Here is a 20,073-nt window from a genome sequence, read left to right on the forward strand (position 1 = left end):
ATTGAACTGTGTTTCAATCATTTTATGAAATGTTTGGTAAATAGACACAAGTTCAGACCTATGGTGAAGCAGATAAATCCAAGTATACCGAGAAAAATTATCCACAAATATGACAAAATATTTAGATCCCCCCTCAGTGGGAACAGGTGCAGGACCCCAAATATCAGAATGTATAAGATCAAAAAGGGCAGAAGAAAAGGAGTCACTTTTATTAAATGGCAATTTTGTTTGTTTGCCAAAATGACAGGAAGTACAATCAAATTTTGAAAACTAAACTGAACCTAAATGACCTTGAGAAGCTAACAATTGAAGACGAGATAAGGATGGATGACCAAGACGAGCATGCCATAGATCAGGTGAGGAGGTGGCAGTGGTAGCAGCTGCAGAAACAACTTGTGAAGGAATCTTCAAGTCATGCACCTCAAACATGCGACCAACCTTACGGCTTGTCCCAAGCACTTGACCCGTCCGGGGATCCCGCACATCCACACCATGATTAGTAAATAGAAGATCTATGCCTAATTTGCAAAGTTGACCAACAGAAAGCAAATTGAGGGATAACTTTGGAATATGAAAAGTGTCACTAAGGGATAAACAAGGAGAAGAGATTGTTCCTTTATGACTAACAGGCATAGGAGTTCCATCAACAGTGTAAATGGTGATTGGATGTTCTAAGGGTGCCTTATCAGAAAATTTGGATTCATCAGGAGTCATATGGTTACAACATGCAGTATCAAAAAACCAAGGTTGTTTACCTGAGGTGACAGAAAGGGCAGTGGAAGTGCGGGATAAAACCTGTTGAACAACTGCCTCAATATCAGCCGTAGTAAGTGAGGAAGCCAAAGATGGACCTGTAGGAACCGATGGATCTGAAGGACATACAGCAGCTGCCTGAGGAAGAGAGGCTTTATTCTGCTCTTGCACAAATTTCTGTAGCTTACGACAAACAGAGATGTCATGGCCTTTGGCACGACAAAACTTGCAGTGAGCACCTTTGGAAGACTGAGAGGTGGGACGCCCGGAGTTTATTCGCGGAGGAGCAGTGAATGCAACAATGGGAGGCTGTGGTGAGGGTGTAGCCAAGACATGATCAGATGATGTCATGTGATAAGTGGGCCGACAATTCTCCTCAGAAATGAGCTCCTTTACTGCAGCATCAAGAGAAGGAGTAGGAGACCGGCTAAGTAAAGAAGCCCTAGTAGGCTCAAAATCCTCACGTAAACCCATCATGAAGTGCATAAATCTACGGCGATCCCGATATTTGACAAAGAGCTCAATGTCCTTAGAACACACCAGTGGAGGATCTGCAGCAGAGAGTTGTTCCCACACAGTAGAAGTCTGAGAATAAAAATCAGAAATAGACTGACCTGTCTCTTGGCGCATTTGATAAAGCTTTGATTCAATGTGAAACTCCAAGCTTGAATCATTAATACAGTTATAACGATCGGCCAAAAATTTCCAAGCAGCCTCAGCAGTTTCAAGACGAGGAAGAAGATTATGAATGGAGGGAATAGAGGTATTGATAAAGCAAGATAAGATCTTACTCTGAATACTCTCCCATTCTTCTAGACGTTCTTCATAATCATCTGTTGTAACAGCAGTCTTGGAAGACTCTTCAGCAGCTGTGGCTTTGGACTTAGGGTTTGGTATTGGCTTAGGAATTGAACTAGTCACATATCTCCACAGTTTACGACCCTTGAGAAAGACGGTCATATTCTGAGACCATGCATGATAGCTAGTAGGACCATCCAACATGATGGTGATAGGACGTATGATATCTCGTTCACTTTGTTGAACCATAATGAAGAAAATAACCAAAAAGTGAGATTTAGATACCTCAAATGCAGAAACGGAGCCCAAAATCAGAATCTACGCGAAAAACTGAGCAAGACAGGTCCTGTTGAAAAATTTTGACTTGGTCAACGGTCAAAGTCAACGGTCAGGTCAAAATCAATGGTCAGGTCAAAGTCAACGGTCAGGTCTGGTCCAGTCAACGGCTGACGTGTGCAGTATGACGTCACACTAGGGCTGACGTGGCAGTTCGCGAAACGAAGCTGGCGCATGGGGCGCGTGTAAGCGCGTGGGGCGCGTGGAGGACGTCTGGTCTGGCGCGTGGGGCGCGTGAGTGAGAGTGACGGCGCGTGGCGGCGCGTGCTCGTGAGGCAGAAACTTCAGGCGGCGCGTGGAGGCGCGTGTGAAGTGTTTTCTAGCCGTTCTTGGTTGGGTTTTGCTCGGGATTGCCTGTTCTGTCACTCAATGCCTTTGCTTTGACAATTGGATGAGTAGAACAACGAGATCCGAGAGTTGCTGGGACTGTGGGCGTGACGGCAGTGACTCGCTTCTGACAGTGGCTACTGGATGAAGGCGAGGGCAGCGGAAGAACGCCGGAGATGTCCACAGGAACCAGAAAGTCAGAGGATTGGCTTTGATACCATGTTAAATATTAGCATTGATACACCATGTTGAATATGCTAGTATAGATGCGGAAGCGAAATCATAAATTATAGAATATAGAATACAGTAACACACGAGAGTTATGTGGTTCAGCCTAACGGCCTACATCCACGGAGGAAACCCTAAAAGGGCTACATCAATAATATATTAGAGTGTAGTACAAATCCTGTGTTATAATGATTCATAATATGTGTATATATAGTAGACTAAACCCTAGACTAATAGATTTCTAGTACAAGTAGGAGACTTGGCTTGCACACAAAATAGAATTAGGCTTAGGCCTATGCTAATGGGCTAATATATCTCTAACATTTTATATAGAACCTAATGGAGAATAATCACTCAATTATGAATATAAATGATATGTAATATAAACCTTAATTAGGATTTTAATGAATAATTAAAGAATAGTTGGATTTTCATGAATAATTAAGGAATGTTTTAAGAGCCCTAGTATACTACTATGATGGGCAAGCTAATCTAGCCTAGCCTATATACACAAATGTCTTTAAGCATCTACGTACAACTAAGCTTACAGGTGTAAATTCAATAATTGTACTTAGCTTATAAAATATGTAGATTTTAAATTATATGTTTATAAATAGATAAATAAATAAATACATAAATAATTATGGACAAACACACACAAGAGCATTCGCATTAGTATTAGCATTGGGGATGTAAAACGCCTCCAAAAAGCTATTTTAGATCCACACATTCCTTAAAACTACAATTATTTGGGTGGCTATTGCTAAAAAAATTTAGGAACTATGAAAAGTAGGTTCTTAAATATAAGAATTACTGTAGCTTGATGGTAAAACTAAAATATCACATTTTATTGTTGGGTAGAAGAGAGAGATGGGAAAGAAGAGAGAGAAATAGATTTTTTAATGTTATTTGATTGTGTAGTTTATATTATTTTATTGAGTTGTACGTAAAAGTAAGAAATGAGATGTTAGATGTCTTGTAAACTGAGTTAGTAAAATAAATAAAATAGATTTTTAGATAGTAAAATAGGTGCTTTTTTAGAAACTCAGATAAAAATGCTCAAGCTAAGTGAAAAACTGTTTAAACTTATCAATAAAAGAATTGAACCAAGTAACGCTCAATTTTAGGACAATTGGGGATCCTGTTAACCTTGTTTTAATAAGTAACTTAAATGTTATCAATTTTAATAAAATAATGCCAGTTCCTCCTAAATCTTTGACAAGTTGATGTAATCAAACAAGCTAACAAATTGATTGATATCCAGAATTAGATAGGATTCGGACCCAAACAATGCCACATTGCGTTAGTAATCATGGTAGCTAAACCAACTAAAAGCCTAATTTATTGTCTGCCACTTGCCCAGTGTGCGAAAAGAAAGAAAGTTGACATTAATCATATAGACCAAAATACTATTCATTGCCAAAACTGTAATTTTACACTGCATGAATAGTATAAAAAAAATAGTAAATCTATGTGTAAGTAATAGAAAATTTCTTATAGTCTGCCACCTTAGAATTGGGGAAAAAAAAATGTGACATAATTTTTAGTCGTAGAACAACACTTGCAAACAACCTATCCTTACCTACCTGAACCTTGTCTTGGTATCACCAGCACATAATTATAAATACATTTTGCACATAAAAGAAGAAAAGTTGTGTGAAAAGAGGAGGTGGCCGGTCAAAAAAAAGGAGAAAAGAAGGGGAAAAAAGGTGAATAATAATTGGATACTTTTTAAACACTGAATGACCGATCTTCTTGGCTTCCAATGAAATTGCATTATCTAAAACGTGAATCAGACTACAAGCAGTATGGTAGTTAGTGACAGAAGGAGAGACACTGATTAAAGCAATGGTTGTGACTTGTGAGTCTTCTATAACTAATCATACGTGAGAAAATAAAGACAAAAGCATTCAAAATAATTGGTGCCTTTTTGACAATCACATGTATGTTGTGTTTGGTAGTGCAGAAACTGAATAGGGAGATGATGAAAAAATGGAAAAAGGAAATGAAGAGGATTGTGATATTTTTCATTTGCTAGCGTGAATTATGAGAGAAAAGAAAACAGGTGATTGAAAATTTTCATCAAGATCTATATAATTTTTTAATCCAAATTAAAAAAAAAAGGGTGAAAACTTAATAACATTGAAAAGAAAATTTCAAAATTTTCCCTCAATCTATCTATCCTTTCGCTTTTATATACTAAGTGTGCGTTTTAGAATTTTTTTTTTTTTTTAATTTTAGCGCATGAACAGTATTTTTACTGTTTATGCACTGTGCAGAGACAAATTTTACTGTTTATATACTGTTCATGATTCCCACAAGCACTTTATTCAGAAAAAAAAAAAAAAAAAAGGTCTCACAGTACTATTCACACATTTAAAAATTATTTTGTTACAGTGTTTTTCAGTTTTCATCTATATCCAAATGGACCTTAAGTGTGCGTTTGGGAAGCGCACACATTTGCGTTTCAGCAGGCCTTTTTTTTTTTTTTAGCACTTATGAACAGTAACAAGAACTGTTCATGCACTATGCGGGAGACAAATTTTGCTGTTCATGTATTGTTCACGCATTGTTCATGGGACTCACAACCACTTTATTCAGAAAAAAAAATATTAAAAATGGGTCTCACAGTACTATTCACACATTTAAAAATTATTTTGCTATAGTGTTTTTCAGTTTTCAGTTTTCAGTTTTCAGCTGTATCCAAACGGACCCTAAGGACTTAATAAGAATTTAATTTCCGTCTATCTTCCATACCAAACATGTGGTGGAAAGTATAAATCTTTCCTATATCCTATTCTTCAAATCTTTTCCATCCTCTAGCCCTCTCAACCAGTCATAAAAGTATAAATTTTGTATCACAAACCTTTTGAAATAAAATATTTTCATCCCAAATAATTCGGATTTTATGGGTATTGTATATATAATGATTAGTTATTAATGGGACAAAAAATTATAAAGGTGGCCCGTAATAATTAACCTCCTATATTGATGAAACATAAAGCGTCTTCATAAAAGTTTTATATATAATAACATGCAGCCCATATTTCTTAAGGTGCTTTGAATGAAAAAGTTTCCAAAATCTAGCTAATAAAGAGAGATTAATGTACTAGGTCCGTTTGGTTAGAAGGGTGAAAAAATAAGAGGATAAAAAATGGGAAAAGGGATAGACAAGTAAGAAGATAGAAAAGATGTAGTTTTTTCTTATATTTGTTTAATTGAGATGATAGAAAAGTAGATCCAAAACTGATGATAAAATAAAATAAATAAAAAAATGTAAAAAAAAGAACGAGAACGAGATTGGCAGAAACATATAAAAACAATAAAGAGAAAAAGAGGAAAAGTTAGATGAGCACAAAAATAATAGAGGAAAAGAAACCTAGAACCAAGTGAAATTCAAGAAACTGAAAAATAAAAAGGAGAAAAATACAAAAAACTTGCTTGTAGGTGGGGAATGACAATTTTATCAAAATCACACTTTCCTCTTTTTACTTTCATTTTCTAGCTACCCGATTTTGGAAGATCAAGTTTTGGTGGTCTTGGAGATAAAATAGTAAGTCCCAACATTTTTCTCTCCCCTATACCCTCCCAACCAAGCACTCCATCCACCCATCTTCAGGGTCGGCTCAATAGTTGATGCAATTGCCTAAGGCTCCTAAATAAAAGAAGGCCCCTTCTTGTAAAATATATATAAATATATATATATATATAATATTTATTTATATATTTTAATTTGAATTTTTTTAAGTATTTTTATTGGTTAATAAAATGCATTAAAAAGACCCTATTGTATCCTAAAATGCATAAGATTAAAAAGGGAAAAAAGAAGAAGTCAAACTTTAGTTGACAAAATTAAATTTTAGGAGACAAATTTATAACTCATTCTTGAAATATGTTAAAATCAAAATTAATACCAGACAAATTCATTAATAATACAACATAATTGTCTTCAAATATGCTAAAATAGAGATTATAAATTCCAAAAACAAAAGAAAAAATCTCTCATCTCTCTGCCTCTCCATCTATATTCTTACTCTTACCTTTCTTTTCTTCATCTTGATTCTTGATCTTTTTCTGTAAACTCAGTCTAACTTGAAATCTTTCTTTGTTGATTCCCTTCGAATAACAGTAAATTTCAAAATTGAAAAGGCGCAGCATGAGCCGTGGACATACTAGAGGTAATCTTCTCAAACTTAATGTTTAATGATATTATGGTTTATTTAATGTTTAATAACATATTTTAGTATGTTAATTATAGGTATAAAAATACCCAAATGAAATTAAGGTCTATTGCTATTTGTTGATGATTTTATAAGAATATGTACTGAAGCTGTCACTGTGACAGATTCTGTGTTCATGCATGTTAAATTATGTATGAAATTTTATATAGTGAATTTGGATGCTAGAGATAATTCCTATGAAACCTAAGACACTTTTGGTTGTTATTGAATTGGTCTCACAGAATTTGGATTAATATAAAAATAATGGTTTAATTTATAAGTTGCATGAAATTCTGTCAGGACAGATTTGAGTATGCTGTCTTGTGTGATTTTTAGTAAATCATGTGTTTATGCTTTGACTCCGTAATTTTTATGGTTTATAATGAACATACAGGGGAGTAGTTATATAAAATTTCATGACAATTGGATGTGTTTGGACAACCCGTTTGTATTTTACAAATGGGGCATATGCTGCTGGAATATAACAGTGAACAGTAAGGGACATGCCAAACTTTGAGGATTTAATTCTAAAGTTAGGGTGAATGTTTTGAGCTATAATTAAATATTCTCATCCTTTGGTATGTTAGAATCATATATAAATTTTATGAATTGGTTTCTCTATGATTTAGTACATCATGTTGTCTGATGAATGCATTTTGTGTTTGTGGGAACCTCGTTGAGGTGGGATTAGGACTTCCTTGATTCTAAGAGACAGGCTTTGAGATGAATGTGAAGTTTATGAAAAGGAAATTATGGATAGTAATAAGCTTGATATTTGGTTTAGGTGATACCAGTATCCAAGTCTAAGCTCCTTTGACTTTAGGCTCTCGGTTCCTCTGCTTTCAGGTAAGGGATAAGTTATATGGGCATTTGGTAAATCATGAGGTTATTTTAAAATATATTATGCATTAAACCATTTTTGATTAGAGATATGACATGTAATCATTATTCTGACAAAGATATATTCGTGAGCTTTCGAAAAACTTACGTATATGATTTAAGCATATTGATGCCATTATTGATTTCACGAACATGATGTTTAAAGAAAAGAATAGAAATGCTATTATTATGAAATGTTATGCAAAATTTCAGTATGATGTAAAATATGAAGTATTTTCGGGTTATGTCCTCTGGTGATCTGAACTCTGCTAGTAGGGGTTAATTACTAGCTTTCCATGGAAAACGTTATATGATTGGCCATTAAGTGGGACTGGCTCTGCTGTACCTGCCCCTTGTTGGTTACGGCCAACTTGTGGGGGAAGCCAACCTACCCCCATGGTTGGAAGATATGTATTATGATGTAATCCCGGGAATACCTGGCATTGTGGGGAATGCTGGATGCCTAGCATTGTGGTGCTAGAAGCCTCCCAAATAAGTACAGACTTATCAAATACGGGCTAACCAATAAGTTATTTATGAACAGCTATATTATGTTATTAATCATGAGAAAATGATTTTGTTAAATTCATTGTGAAAAGTTAAAAGCTCTCACGAAAATAAGAAGTTTCTGATGAAAAGAAAGCTGTTCATTAAAGATAAAAGTTTCTGAAGTTCTGTTGTGCTATAAAGATAAAGTTTCTGATAAAAGTACAAGTTTATGTTTAAAAGTTATCAGATATCTGTTTTTATGAAACGTTAAGTTTTATGACCATGAAAGTTATAGTATTCTATGAGAAGAAGTTTATACAGAAAAATTTTCTTATTAGTCAAGATGTTTCTAGTTTAATACAAAGTTGCCGATTATCTGATTTAAGTTAAAATAATTATTTTGTAATGAGAATATATATATATATATATATATATATATATGGCGACTTTGTAGGAAATGAAAGAAGTTTAATCTGAAAGGTTTGGTAATGTTAACCTAATAAGAAAAAGGAGAACAATTGTTTTCTATGAAGAGTGTATAAGTTATTATTATGAATAGTATTAAATACTATGCATGAAAAGATGTTCTCCTATTTGAATATTCATAGAATGAAATAATCTGATTGACATGCATCCTTATTGAATTCTCATATATCTTACCTTTATTGAGCTGTGTAGCTCATCACTTCCACTCTTTCAGTTAGCAGGTTTTATTTTGAAACAGAGGGAGCCTTAGTCGAGTTTTGGAAGGAGCTGGTTTAGTTTTATATGTATAGATCCTAAATTAGCAATATGATGTTTAGATTTGTAGCATTGTTTATTTTAGAGTGAAATTCCGAATTTGAACAATTGGTGAATTATGTTATTCTTTGGAGTACAATGTACATGCTCTGAATGTCAAGTGAAAGGTTATATCAAGAAGTAAAGAAACAAGTATGAAAAGAAAAAGAGAAGTTTTTGGAAAAGTTTTGTAAAAGTTAAGTTGGTTCTTGTTAATATCAGGTTTAAACTTGATATTAGCATGCCGGTCATGATCACAAATCTAGGTATCGGGTTCGGGGCGTGACACACAGCTGGTAGGTCCCACCAATTGTGAGACTGGAGAAACATACACCCGAAACAGGGTGTAGTTTCTCCTGCACATGCTGCACAACCCAGAATACTGTACAGTGCACATTGCACACAGACTATGGGCTGTGCGGACAAGACTGCACAGTGCGCACAGCACTACATAGTTTGCCCACAGGCCACAACACTCAGCACATCACAACTGGCCCGCCACACACTATAATTTATCACTTTTTTTTAATGTATACTCTCTTACTTTATCAATTGTTATATATTATCAAATTAATTTGATGTAGATAATATTAACTCATTTCTATTTTTCTTGCATCTCAAAAAGCAAGATTTTGGCATCTCAAAAAGCAAGAAAAATAGATTTGAAATAAAAAAATTCAATACATATTATTTAATTAATATTTAAATATAAAAAATGTTCCACTTAAAATTTTCGCTTAAGGCCCCCAAAGTTATTTAGTTGGCCCTGCCCATCTTCTCTCCTATTTTCCACTTCTCTTTTTCCATCCTTTGAAAAAAAATCCCAACCAAAATACCATAAATGATTGTTGAGGTTAGCTCAATCACAGTGCACTTAGTAAATGGTATAAGGCCACCAAATTGAAAAAGGAACCATTGTATTAAAAAATAAAAAAGAAGTAGAATATACTATTATTAGTGAATCTTAGATAGTGTTTTTAATTTGTACACCAGCAAGAAAGAATCCTAGTGTTTTAAATTTGTCCAAACTCTAAGATTATAATTATTTAGTGATTACAAAACCTGCATGAAATCTTAGGAAAATTCTTACATACTTCTAAAGCATGGAAAAATGGTGCTCCCCATTTTCACAGTTATGGTAGATCCCACAATACATTTAATGAGTGGATCCCACCATAAATATGAGAGGAGAGAGTACCATTCTTTGTACTTCGGATGTACCTAAGAATTACTCCAAATCCTGAATAATTTTTAATTACCTCTAGTATTATTTTTAATTTTTCATGAGGCACCTATAAAAGTATTTAGAAATGATAAGGGGTTGGGTGGCAATGCCACTGGATTGAAAGCTTGCCCTTCTACAATTAGCCACAATCCTCTTGTTAAAAAGTGGAATAAAGTTATGACACTGAATTCCATCCTTTTAGGCATTGTCTTATTTATATTTATCATTGTTGGAATCACATTATATATTCACTCAAGAAAGAGGATGCATGGACATAGACACTGCTATGGATACGGATACAGATACAAGTATGATATGGCGACAGGAGCAATTTAAAAAAATTTATAACATGATATGGCATATAGGACATCGACACAGGTATGACATAGGTATGACACCCTAATAATTTCAAACTTCCAAGTACAAAATTGTACATGTTTAAGAGCCAAATAGAATTCAAATGTATAAATAAAAATAACTAAAAAAAAAAACGTTTATTCATCACATTTTCTCTATCAATCCATTAGTTTTTGTCAAAAAGGTGACATTTCTCGGTTTTATTTAAAGAACAATTCAAAGATACAGTTTATCACAGGTTGCATCTTGTCGAGTTGGAAAATTGTAGCTCTACACTAATGTTGCTATTGTTCACAACTGACCTCTGGGCCTAATACCACTTTGGTCTACTATAAATATGGATTTGTGGTTGATACCATAGTTTCAAATCTCAATTAATGCGTGCACGAATTAATTACCAAGAAAGAAGTAAGAAGATACTGTTTTATGTAAAGATAAGAAGTTTTATAATATGAATATCCATGAGATCCTGAGTATAAAACTTTTTGCCATCATCTTGGGGCACTTTCAAGGGATTCTTTCCTATAATAACCTGGTGCGTGTGGGACGAGGGATTGCATTGGAAATAGCAGATACCCAAAAATGTTTAGATACCTTCCTTTGTCCAAAAAGAGTGAAAAAAAAAAAAGAAAAAAAGAAAAAAGAAATTTGTTTTGTTGTTATGAAATGTTATGATCATCAACACAAATTCCCTAAGAAAATTTCTCCAAATTTCTTTTATATAGAACCTTATGGAGAATAATCACTCAATTATGAATATAAAGGATACGTATAACTAAGCTTACTGGTGTTAATTTAATAATTGTACTTAACTTATAAAATATGCAGATTTTAAATTACATGTTTATAAATAGATAAATAAATAAATACATAAATAATTATAGACAAATACACACAAGAGCATTAGCATTAGCATTGGGGATGTAAAACACCTCCAAATAGCTATTTTAGATCCACACATTCCTTAAAACCACAATTATCCGGGTGGCTATTGTAAAAAAATTAGGAACTATGAAAAGTAGGTTCATAAATATAAGAATTACTGTAGCTTGATGGTAAAACTAAAATATCATATTTTATAGTTGGGTAGAAGAGAGAAATGGGAGAGAAGAGAGAGAAATATATATTTTAATGTTATTTGATTGTGTAGTTTATATTATTTTATTGGGTTGTATGTAAAAATAAGAAATGAGATGTTGGGTGTATTGTAAATTGAGTTGGTAAAATAGATAAAATAGATTTCTAGAGTGTAAAATAGGTACTTTTTTAGAAACTTGGATAAAAATGCTCAAGCTAAGTAAAAAGCTGTTTAAACTGATCAGTATAAGAATTGAACTAGGTAACGCTCAATTTTAGGCAAATTGGGGATCCTGTTCACCTTGTTTTAATAAGTAACTTAAATGTTATCAATTTTAATTAAATAATGCCAGTTCCTCCTAAGTCTTTGACAAGTTGATGTAATCAAACAAACTAACAAATTGATTGATATGCAGAATCAGATAGGATTTGGATCAAAACAATACCACATTGCGTTAGTAATCATGGTAGCTAAACCAATTGAAAACCTAAATAAATAAATACATACATACTTAATTATAAATATACAAACACACAAAGCTACTATAAGCAGAGTATAAGATAGTTTAAACTGTTCAATATAAGAATTGAGCTAGGTAACGTTCAATCTTAGGCAAATTTGGGATCTTGTTAACCTTGTTTTAGTAAGTAACTTATCAATTTTAATAAAATAATGCCGCATGGTAACGATGAACTCTTAGTTCCTCCAAAATCTTTGACAAGTTGATGTAATCAAACAAGCTAGCAAGTTGATTGATATCCAAAATCAGATAGGATTTGGAGTTTGGACCCAAACAATGTCACATTGCCTTAGTAATCATTGTAGCCAAACCAATTGAAAGCCTAATTTATTGTTTGCCACTTGCCAAGTGTGCCAAAAGAAAGAAAGTTGACATTAATCATATAGACCAGGACACTATTCTTTGCTAAAACTGTAATGTGGCAGAGTATAAGTAGCAAAGAAAAAATGATAAGTTTATGTATAAATGATTGGAAAACTCTTATAGTCTGTCACATTAGTATTCTAAATGTGAAATAGTTTTTAGAACCACTCTTGCAAACAACCTATCCTTACCTACCGAACCCTTGTCCAGTTGTCCAGTTATCACCACTATCCAATTATAAATACATTTTGCACATAAAAGGAGAAAAGTTGTGTGAAAAGAAGAGGTGGCCGGTCAAAAAATAAAAAGGAGAAAAGAAGGGAGAAAAAGTGAATAATAATTGGATACTTTTAAACACAGAATGACTGGTCTTCTTGGCTTCCAATGAAATTGCATTATCTAAAACGTGAATCAGACTACAAGCACTATGGTAGTTAGTGACAAAAGGAGAGACACTGATCAAAGCAATGGTTGTGACTTGTGAGTCTTCTCTAACTAATCATACGTAACGTGAGAAAATAAAAACAAAAGCATTCAAAATAACTGGTGCCTTTTTGACAATCACATGTATACTGTGTTTGGAAGTGTGGAAACTGAATAGGGAGATGATGAAAAAATGGAAAAAGGAAATGAAGAGCATAGTGATATTTTTCATTTGCTAGCGTGAAATATGAGAGAACAAAAGAGGTGACTGAAAATTTTCGTCAAGACCTATATCATTTTTTAATCCAAATTAAAAAAAAAAGGGTGAAAACTTAATAACATTGAAAAGAAAATTTCAATCAATCTTTCTTTCCTTTCACTTTTATATACTAAGGGCTTAATAATAATTTAGGCTTAATAATAATTTACTTTCCGTCTTATCTTCCATACCAAACACGTGGTGGAAAGTATAAATCTTTCCTATATTCTATTCTTCAAATCTTTTCCATCTTCTAGCCCTCTCAACCAAAGTCATAAAGTATAAATTTTGTATCACAAACCTTTTGAAATAAAATATTTTCATCCCAAATACTTCGGAGGTAATGAATATATAAATTTTTTTATGGGTGTATATAATTATTAGTTATTAATGGGACCAAAAATTATAAAGGTGGCCCGTAATAACTAACCTCCTATATCGATGAAACATAAAGCGTCTTCACAAAAGTTTTATACATAAGAACATGTAGCCCATATTTCTTAAGGTGCTTGAATGAAAAAAAGTTTCCAAAATCTAGCTAATAAATAGAGATTAATGTAATGGGTCCGTTTGGTAGGAAGAACAACCATCACCCAAACCCATCCCATCCCTTGGTAGTCTGTATCTTTACTCGCAACAAATCACAAATCCACCGAATGATGATGACGACGCTGATCTCAAAAGTGTTTCACCGAGAGGATAGAGCTTGTTAATTAATCTAGCATGAGTCTACGGGGAAATCAAAACATACAGATCAAGAAATAATGACACTGGGATAACATTTCTCAACTTCTTTACCTAAAAAATTCATAATTTAATTCAAACCCAAAAAAGAGAGAAGAAAAAAAAAGGGTAACCACAGGAAAACATTTCTTGTCAAAGATGAAAATGAAATTCTATTTGTCTGTCTCTGTTACTGTCTCAAGTTGCCCTCTCCTAATGCACGGGAAGTTGGTCACGACCAATTAGTCCTCTTTAATGCCTGATGACCAAGCCTCCTTCACCCAAATAACTACACACAAAAAAAAAAAGGTTTATTCATCACATTTTCTCTATCAAACCTCTAGTTTTTGTGAAAAAGGTCACATTTTTCAGTTTTATCAAAAGTAGAGTTCAGAGATACAGTTTATCACAGGTTGCTTATTGTGGAGTTGGAAAATTTTAGCTCATTACTAATGTTGCTGTTTTCACTACTGACCTCTAGGCCTAAGACCACTTTGGTCTATAAATACTGAGTAGTGGGTGAAACCATAGTTTCAAATCCCTTTTAATGCATGCATGAATTAATTACCAAGCCCAAAAAAAGAAGCAAGAAGATATTATTTTATGTAAAGAAAAGAAATTTCTTAGAGCTATATAATATCCATGAGATCTTGAGTATGAAACTTTATGTCATCATTTTGGGACCACCCTTAAGGGATTACTTCCTATAATAATTTGGTGTGTGTGGGATAGACTGCATATTCTCACAAGAATAATCAGATACTAGTAGATGTCTAGACACCCTTATTTGTCCAAAAAAAAAAAAAAAAGAAGTCTTTTGTAGTTATGAAATGTTAGGAAGATCAACAACACAAACTCCCTTAGAAATTTCTCCAAATTTCTTTTATATAGAACCTTATGGAGAATAAGCACTCAATTATGAATAGAAAGGATATAAACCCTAATAAGGATTTTCATGAATAATTAAAGAATAGATGGATTTTCATGAATAATTAAGGAATGGATTAAGACTTAAGAGCCCTAGTTTACAACTATGATGGGCAAGCTAATCTAACCTAGCCTATATACATAGACATAGGATGTCTTTAAAATATATTCTATGATTGAGTATATGTGGATTTTGTCAGTGACAAGGTATTGTGAAAACTTTTTAATATAGTTGATTAATTAATGATTATGGTTGTTCAATAGAAATTCTTAATGAAATCACAAAAAAAATAAGCTTTAATATTTTCATGCTTGTCGACGTTTGTGCATTAAGCAACATTTTAAAATAAAACTACCTTGTACTTGTATTACCACAAAATTTTTTTTTTTCCAAATTCTTCTTTGTCAACTTTAACTTTTGAATTTAAATTTTTCATATTTTTGTTTTTTGTGGTTTCATATTCAATAAAAACTAAAAAGAATCTCAAAGTCGATGCAAGAGCTAAACTTGCTTATGAAATTTTTTGAAGGTGTAAGTCATAGGAATAAAAAGCCTAATGACTTCAAAGTTTATGGTGAGCAACTCAGCATCCCCTCCACTTATAAACGTTTTCAATCACACGGTTGTTGGGCTGAGTGGTGATGTTGCTATGTCCATAGATGCAAGTGCATTGGATACTCATTTATGTAAAACTAAGCTTGTAGGTATTAATTTAATCAGCAAGACTTAGGTACAGTACTTAGGTACTGTTCTTTAAGTTTCCCTTTTAAGATTTTTCCATGTGAATTTTTTCTCATGGGAAGGAAGTGTATTTTTTAGTTAAGTAGCCACATGGTTGAATTTTAAGAGGGGAATCTAAAGAACAGCACCTAAGGTACTGTACCTAAGTTTTGTCCTAATTCAATAATTGTACTTAAGCTTATAAAATATGAAGATTTTAAATTATATTTTTATAAACATATAAATAAATACATACATAATTATATACAAACACACACATAGCCAAAAAAAAAAAAAAAAATACAAACACACACAGCCACTATAAGCCGAGTAGAAGACTATTTAAACTATTGAGTATAATAATTGAGTTGAATAACGCTCAATTTTAGGCAAATTGAGGATCCTATTAATTAACCTTATTTTAAGTGATAGGCAAAAAATGTATTGATCCATTTGGTAAATTAATTAATTAATTATCCATGTTAATTAATTAAGTCAATTTAACAAGCAATAGCGTGGTAGCACAAACAAATCACCAACTAAGTTAAATGCAGCAAAAAATAAATTTGATACAGGTGATTTGTTTACAAATGGGGAAAACCACCAAGGCAAAACCCCACCGGGTGAATTTAAGGTCACAATTTCCGAGAATCCACTATTATCAATACAAGTGGTTATAAGTAAAAGGAATCCTAAATCCTAATACCTAATACCAACTTACAGTTGAACTCTTACCCCAATACCCAATTGGACTTGCAATGTAGCGGCAATCTCTCCTTTCAATGCATGAATCCCAGTATGTGACTAACCAATGATGCACGGCTCCCAGTATGTGACTCGCTCACCAACTTGAGGAAGATGTTGACTGCAAAACATGGTTTTAAAAACTGGTACGGTGAAAGAACCGGTCGAGGAGCTAATTACCGGTTTTTTGATCGAACCAGGGTCCGACCGATGGTCGAACCGGTGACGTCATAAATAATTTAATTATTATTTATTTAAATTATATAAATAATTAATAAATTTTTAATTTTATATATATATATATATATATATTAACAAGTGTGTGTGTCCGGCCTCTATAGGCAGAGAGAAAATTATAGTCTTTTTTGATTCCCTAAAAAGTCAAAATGTTTACAAAACAAAGTAACAAATACCCAGTTCAAAACAACAACAACAACAACAACAACAACAACAAACAACAACAACCAAATTGGCCAATACCCTTTTGTTCTCTCTCTCTGAAATTCCAAGGCTTTGATTTTGAATCAAATTCACTCTGAGGGTTGGTGGGTTTGTTTTGCTTTTTTGATTTGAGAGAGACAGAGAAGGAAAAAAAAAAAAAGCAGTCTTTTTTTTTTTTTGTTTATCTTTTCGTCTATGATAAGCTCCAATACAGTGTCGTCTGGCACAGGAGTCGCTGGATTTGCTGTTTCTATAGCTCCCAGAAGAAATTCCAAGAAACCCAAATGTAATTTCTTCTCAAAAGACTTAATTTTTAAGGTTTTTTTTTTTTTTTTTTTTTTTGGAGTTTTGTTTCCATCCATGAGTACCCACTTGCTAATTTGTTGAGTTTTCACATGGGTTTTGCTTGGAATACAATAATACCTTGATCGGGCAAAGAGATGATGTGGTAATTGTTAGGGGCGGAGCGAGAAGTGTCACAGCATTGGTGATCGTGGAAGACATCGGGGCCGTTATGCTTGAGGGCGTGATTGTGGGCATGGTGGTGTGCGTGATATTCAGGGAGGAAAAGAGAGTGAGTGGTGTTAGAGGGTGAGGTAGAGAGGCGTGTGAGGGTGAGGTAGAGAGGCGTGCGTGAGCGGTGAAAGGCATGAGACAGTGAGACTTGAGAGTAGAGAGGTGTGAGAGAAGTTAGAGAACACTGAGAGTGAGAAGTGAGAACTAAGATGAGAGTGTGAGAGTCTTAGGCTTAGGACTTAGGGTTAGGGGTTAAACGATGTAGTTTTAGGTGGGAAAGGACAAAAAATGACAAACCGGTCAGTAACTGGTTCGACCACGCCGGTTTCTGGTTCTTAGGTTGAACCAGCCGGTTTTCACTATTTACCGATTTTTAGGCTATTTTCGATTTTCTGTCATAACCGAACCAGATTGAAGACCGGTTCCCGGTTGAACCGGTTGGACTGGCTGGTCCGGTCCGGTTTTTAAAACTATGCTGCAAAGTTCTTCAGTTCATCAGCATGAAGATCAAGAAGCTCCTTGGTTACAAAACCCTTGGCGCAAAGATGCAGTAGCTTCTATAGAGAGAAAGATGAACTAGGACAATTTTTGTCTCAAGTCACAATATGCGTGTACTCTGTTTGCATCAACAATTGCAACACTTGTGATGACCCTTAAAATAATCCTTATATATGTCTAGGGTTGTGAGAAAATAAACCCTACACAAATACACTTGGATATGCATGTAATCAGATTTGGAAATTATGATTTCGTAATTCTCGACAAATACAGCTTCTGTCGAGTTTCAACATTAAACCTCGATAGATAAGCTTCTATCGAGATATCTCTCGAGCTTTAATGAACAGTACTTCTTTACTTGTTTCTTGAACAGACTTGCATAGTTTTAACACTTGACTTGAACAACATGTTTCTTGAAATCTTAAACCATCCTAGATCTACCCAATTACAAGTAAAATGCGTTTAAGGATTAGCCAATTACATCAATAATGTCCCTAACATTAATTAAATTAAATGTTACCAATTTTAATAAAATAATGCCACTTGGTAATGATGAACCCTTAGTTCCTCCTAAATCTTTGACAAGTTGATGTAACCAAACAAGCTAACAAATTGATTGATGTCAAAAATTTGATATGATTTGGACCCAAACAATGCCACGTTAAGTTAGTAATCATGGTTTAACTAGCCAAACCAATTGAAAGCCTAATTAATTACCTGCCACTTGTGAGTGTGTGAAAAGAAGAAAAGTTGACATTAATGAGATAATCCAAAACACTATTCTTTAGCGAAAAAACATAAACTATTTCATAATTTTTTCGCCAAAATTGTAACGTGGTAAAGTGTAAGTAGTAGAGAAAAAAAAAATGGTAAGTCTATATATAAGTGATAAGAAAACTCTTATAATTTGCCATGTTAGAATTGTGGGAAAAAAATAAAATAAAATATTTTTTAATCTTAGAACCACTCTTGCAAATTGCAATCTTGTAAACAACCTATTCTTACCTACCTACCCCTTGTCCTGTTATCACCGCTATACTATTATAAATACATTTTGCACATAAAAGAAGAAAAGTAGTGTGAAAAGAAGAGGGGCCGATCAAAAAAAAAAAAAAAAAGAAAAAGGAGAAAATGAGGGGAAAAAAAAGTGTACCTACTTTGTTTATTGTCTATTATTCGTTACTTTTTAACACTGAACGACCAATCTTCCTATGAAATTGCATTCTCTAAAAGGTGAATCAGACTACAAGTCAAGCAGTACGGTAGTTAGAGCATTCCCATCAAAACTTTCAAAAATTTTAGCATTTAGCATCTTAAAAAATTATTTCATTAATTTTAATAACTCATTTTGCCATACATCTAACATCAAATGTTCTATTTTTACCTTTATCTCATTAAAATAATAGAAACAACTTATTAAAATAAAATAAAACTTTCAAAAAAATGTTTTTTTAAAGGGAAGAAGAAAGAGAAAGCATTAAAATAGTATGTTTTTATTTTTTAAGATATGATCTACAGTGAGCTTTCAAATATGAAAGCTCACTGTAGCTAAGTTGCTATTTTTTTTTTTTTTTTTAAGAATGAAACCTTTGTTGTAGCTTGCTTTTTAGTGTTTTAGATGGTAAAATAACATTATAACATTTTACAATCTTTGATACAAATGCTCTTAGTGACAGAAGGAGAGACAAGCTAAGGCCCCTAAATGAAAGAAGGATCCACTCTATATAGGTCCCCTTCACCTGGCAATAAATAAATAAAGGACAAAATTTAGGTACAGTACTTTAGGTACTATTCCTTAGGTTCTCCTTTTAAGATTTAATCATGTGGCTGCTTAACTAAAAAAATACACTTCTATCCTATGAGAAAAAATCCACATGGTTTAATTTTAAGAGGAAAACCTAAAGAACAACACCTAACTACTGTACCTAAGTCTTGCCCATAAATAAATAATGTTGTTTATTGACAAATAGAATGCACTCTCTATATATTTCACATTGACAAATTTTTATGAAGCCCTAGAATTTTAATCAATACAAATTATTTTAAAAAACAATCATTCTTTAAACGTTCTGCACTCTATTAACACTTTATTCTATTTGAAATACTTTTAGAATGCAAATTTCCAATCTCCCAAACACAAAAAAGTTGAATAGAGTCAATAAACTTTTTCTTTCTCTCTCTATTATAGTTCTCTAGACAAAGTCATTACTAAAATCCAACATTATAACTTAAAAAAAATTATTAAAAAAATTAAATAAATATTATTATAAGCAAAAATCGCATTTAAAGTTGTCACTTTAAGCCTCAAAACTACATTAATCCGTTCCTAGTGACTGCCCCATTCCTGTAGACATGTTCCAAATAATTTGCAATTAATTTCCTTAGTATGGTCTTCATGGAAAAGTAAGCAATAGTTTTTATTTTTTATTTTTTTGATACAAGATAGAATTTCTACTCTAACTTAATTT

The 20,073-nt window shown here is 33.1% G+C and overlaps 1 long non-coding RNA gene across 1 annotated transcript; it reads left to right on the forward strand.

Moving 5' to 3' along the window:
• Positions 1 to 7,384: 7,384 nt before the first annotated feature.
• LOC115982603 lies at positions 7,385 to 8,855 on the forward strand. The gene is made up of 2 exons (XR_004089672.1): positions 7,385 to 7,535; positions 8,731 to 8,855. It is a non-coding gene; the product is annotated as an uncharacterized LOC115982603 (long non-coding RNA).
• Positions 8,856 to 20,073: the final 11,218 nt, after the last annotated feature.

The sequence above is a fragment of the Quercus lobata genome, chromosome 3 (assembly GCF_001633185.2).
Source record: "Quercus lobata isolate SW786 chromosome 3, ValleyOak3.0 Primary Assembly, whole genome shotgun sequence".
Taxonomy (NCBI): domain Eukaryota; kingdom Viridiplantae; phylum Streptophyta; class Magnoliopsida; order Fagales; family Fagaceae; genus Quercus; species Quercus lobata.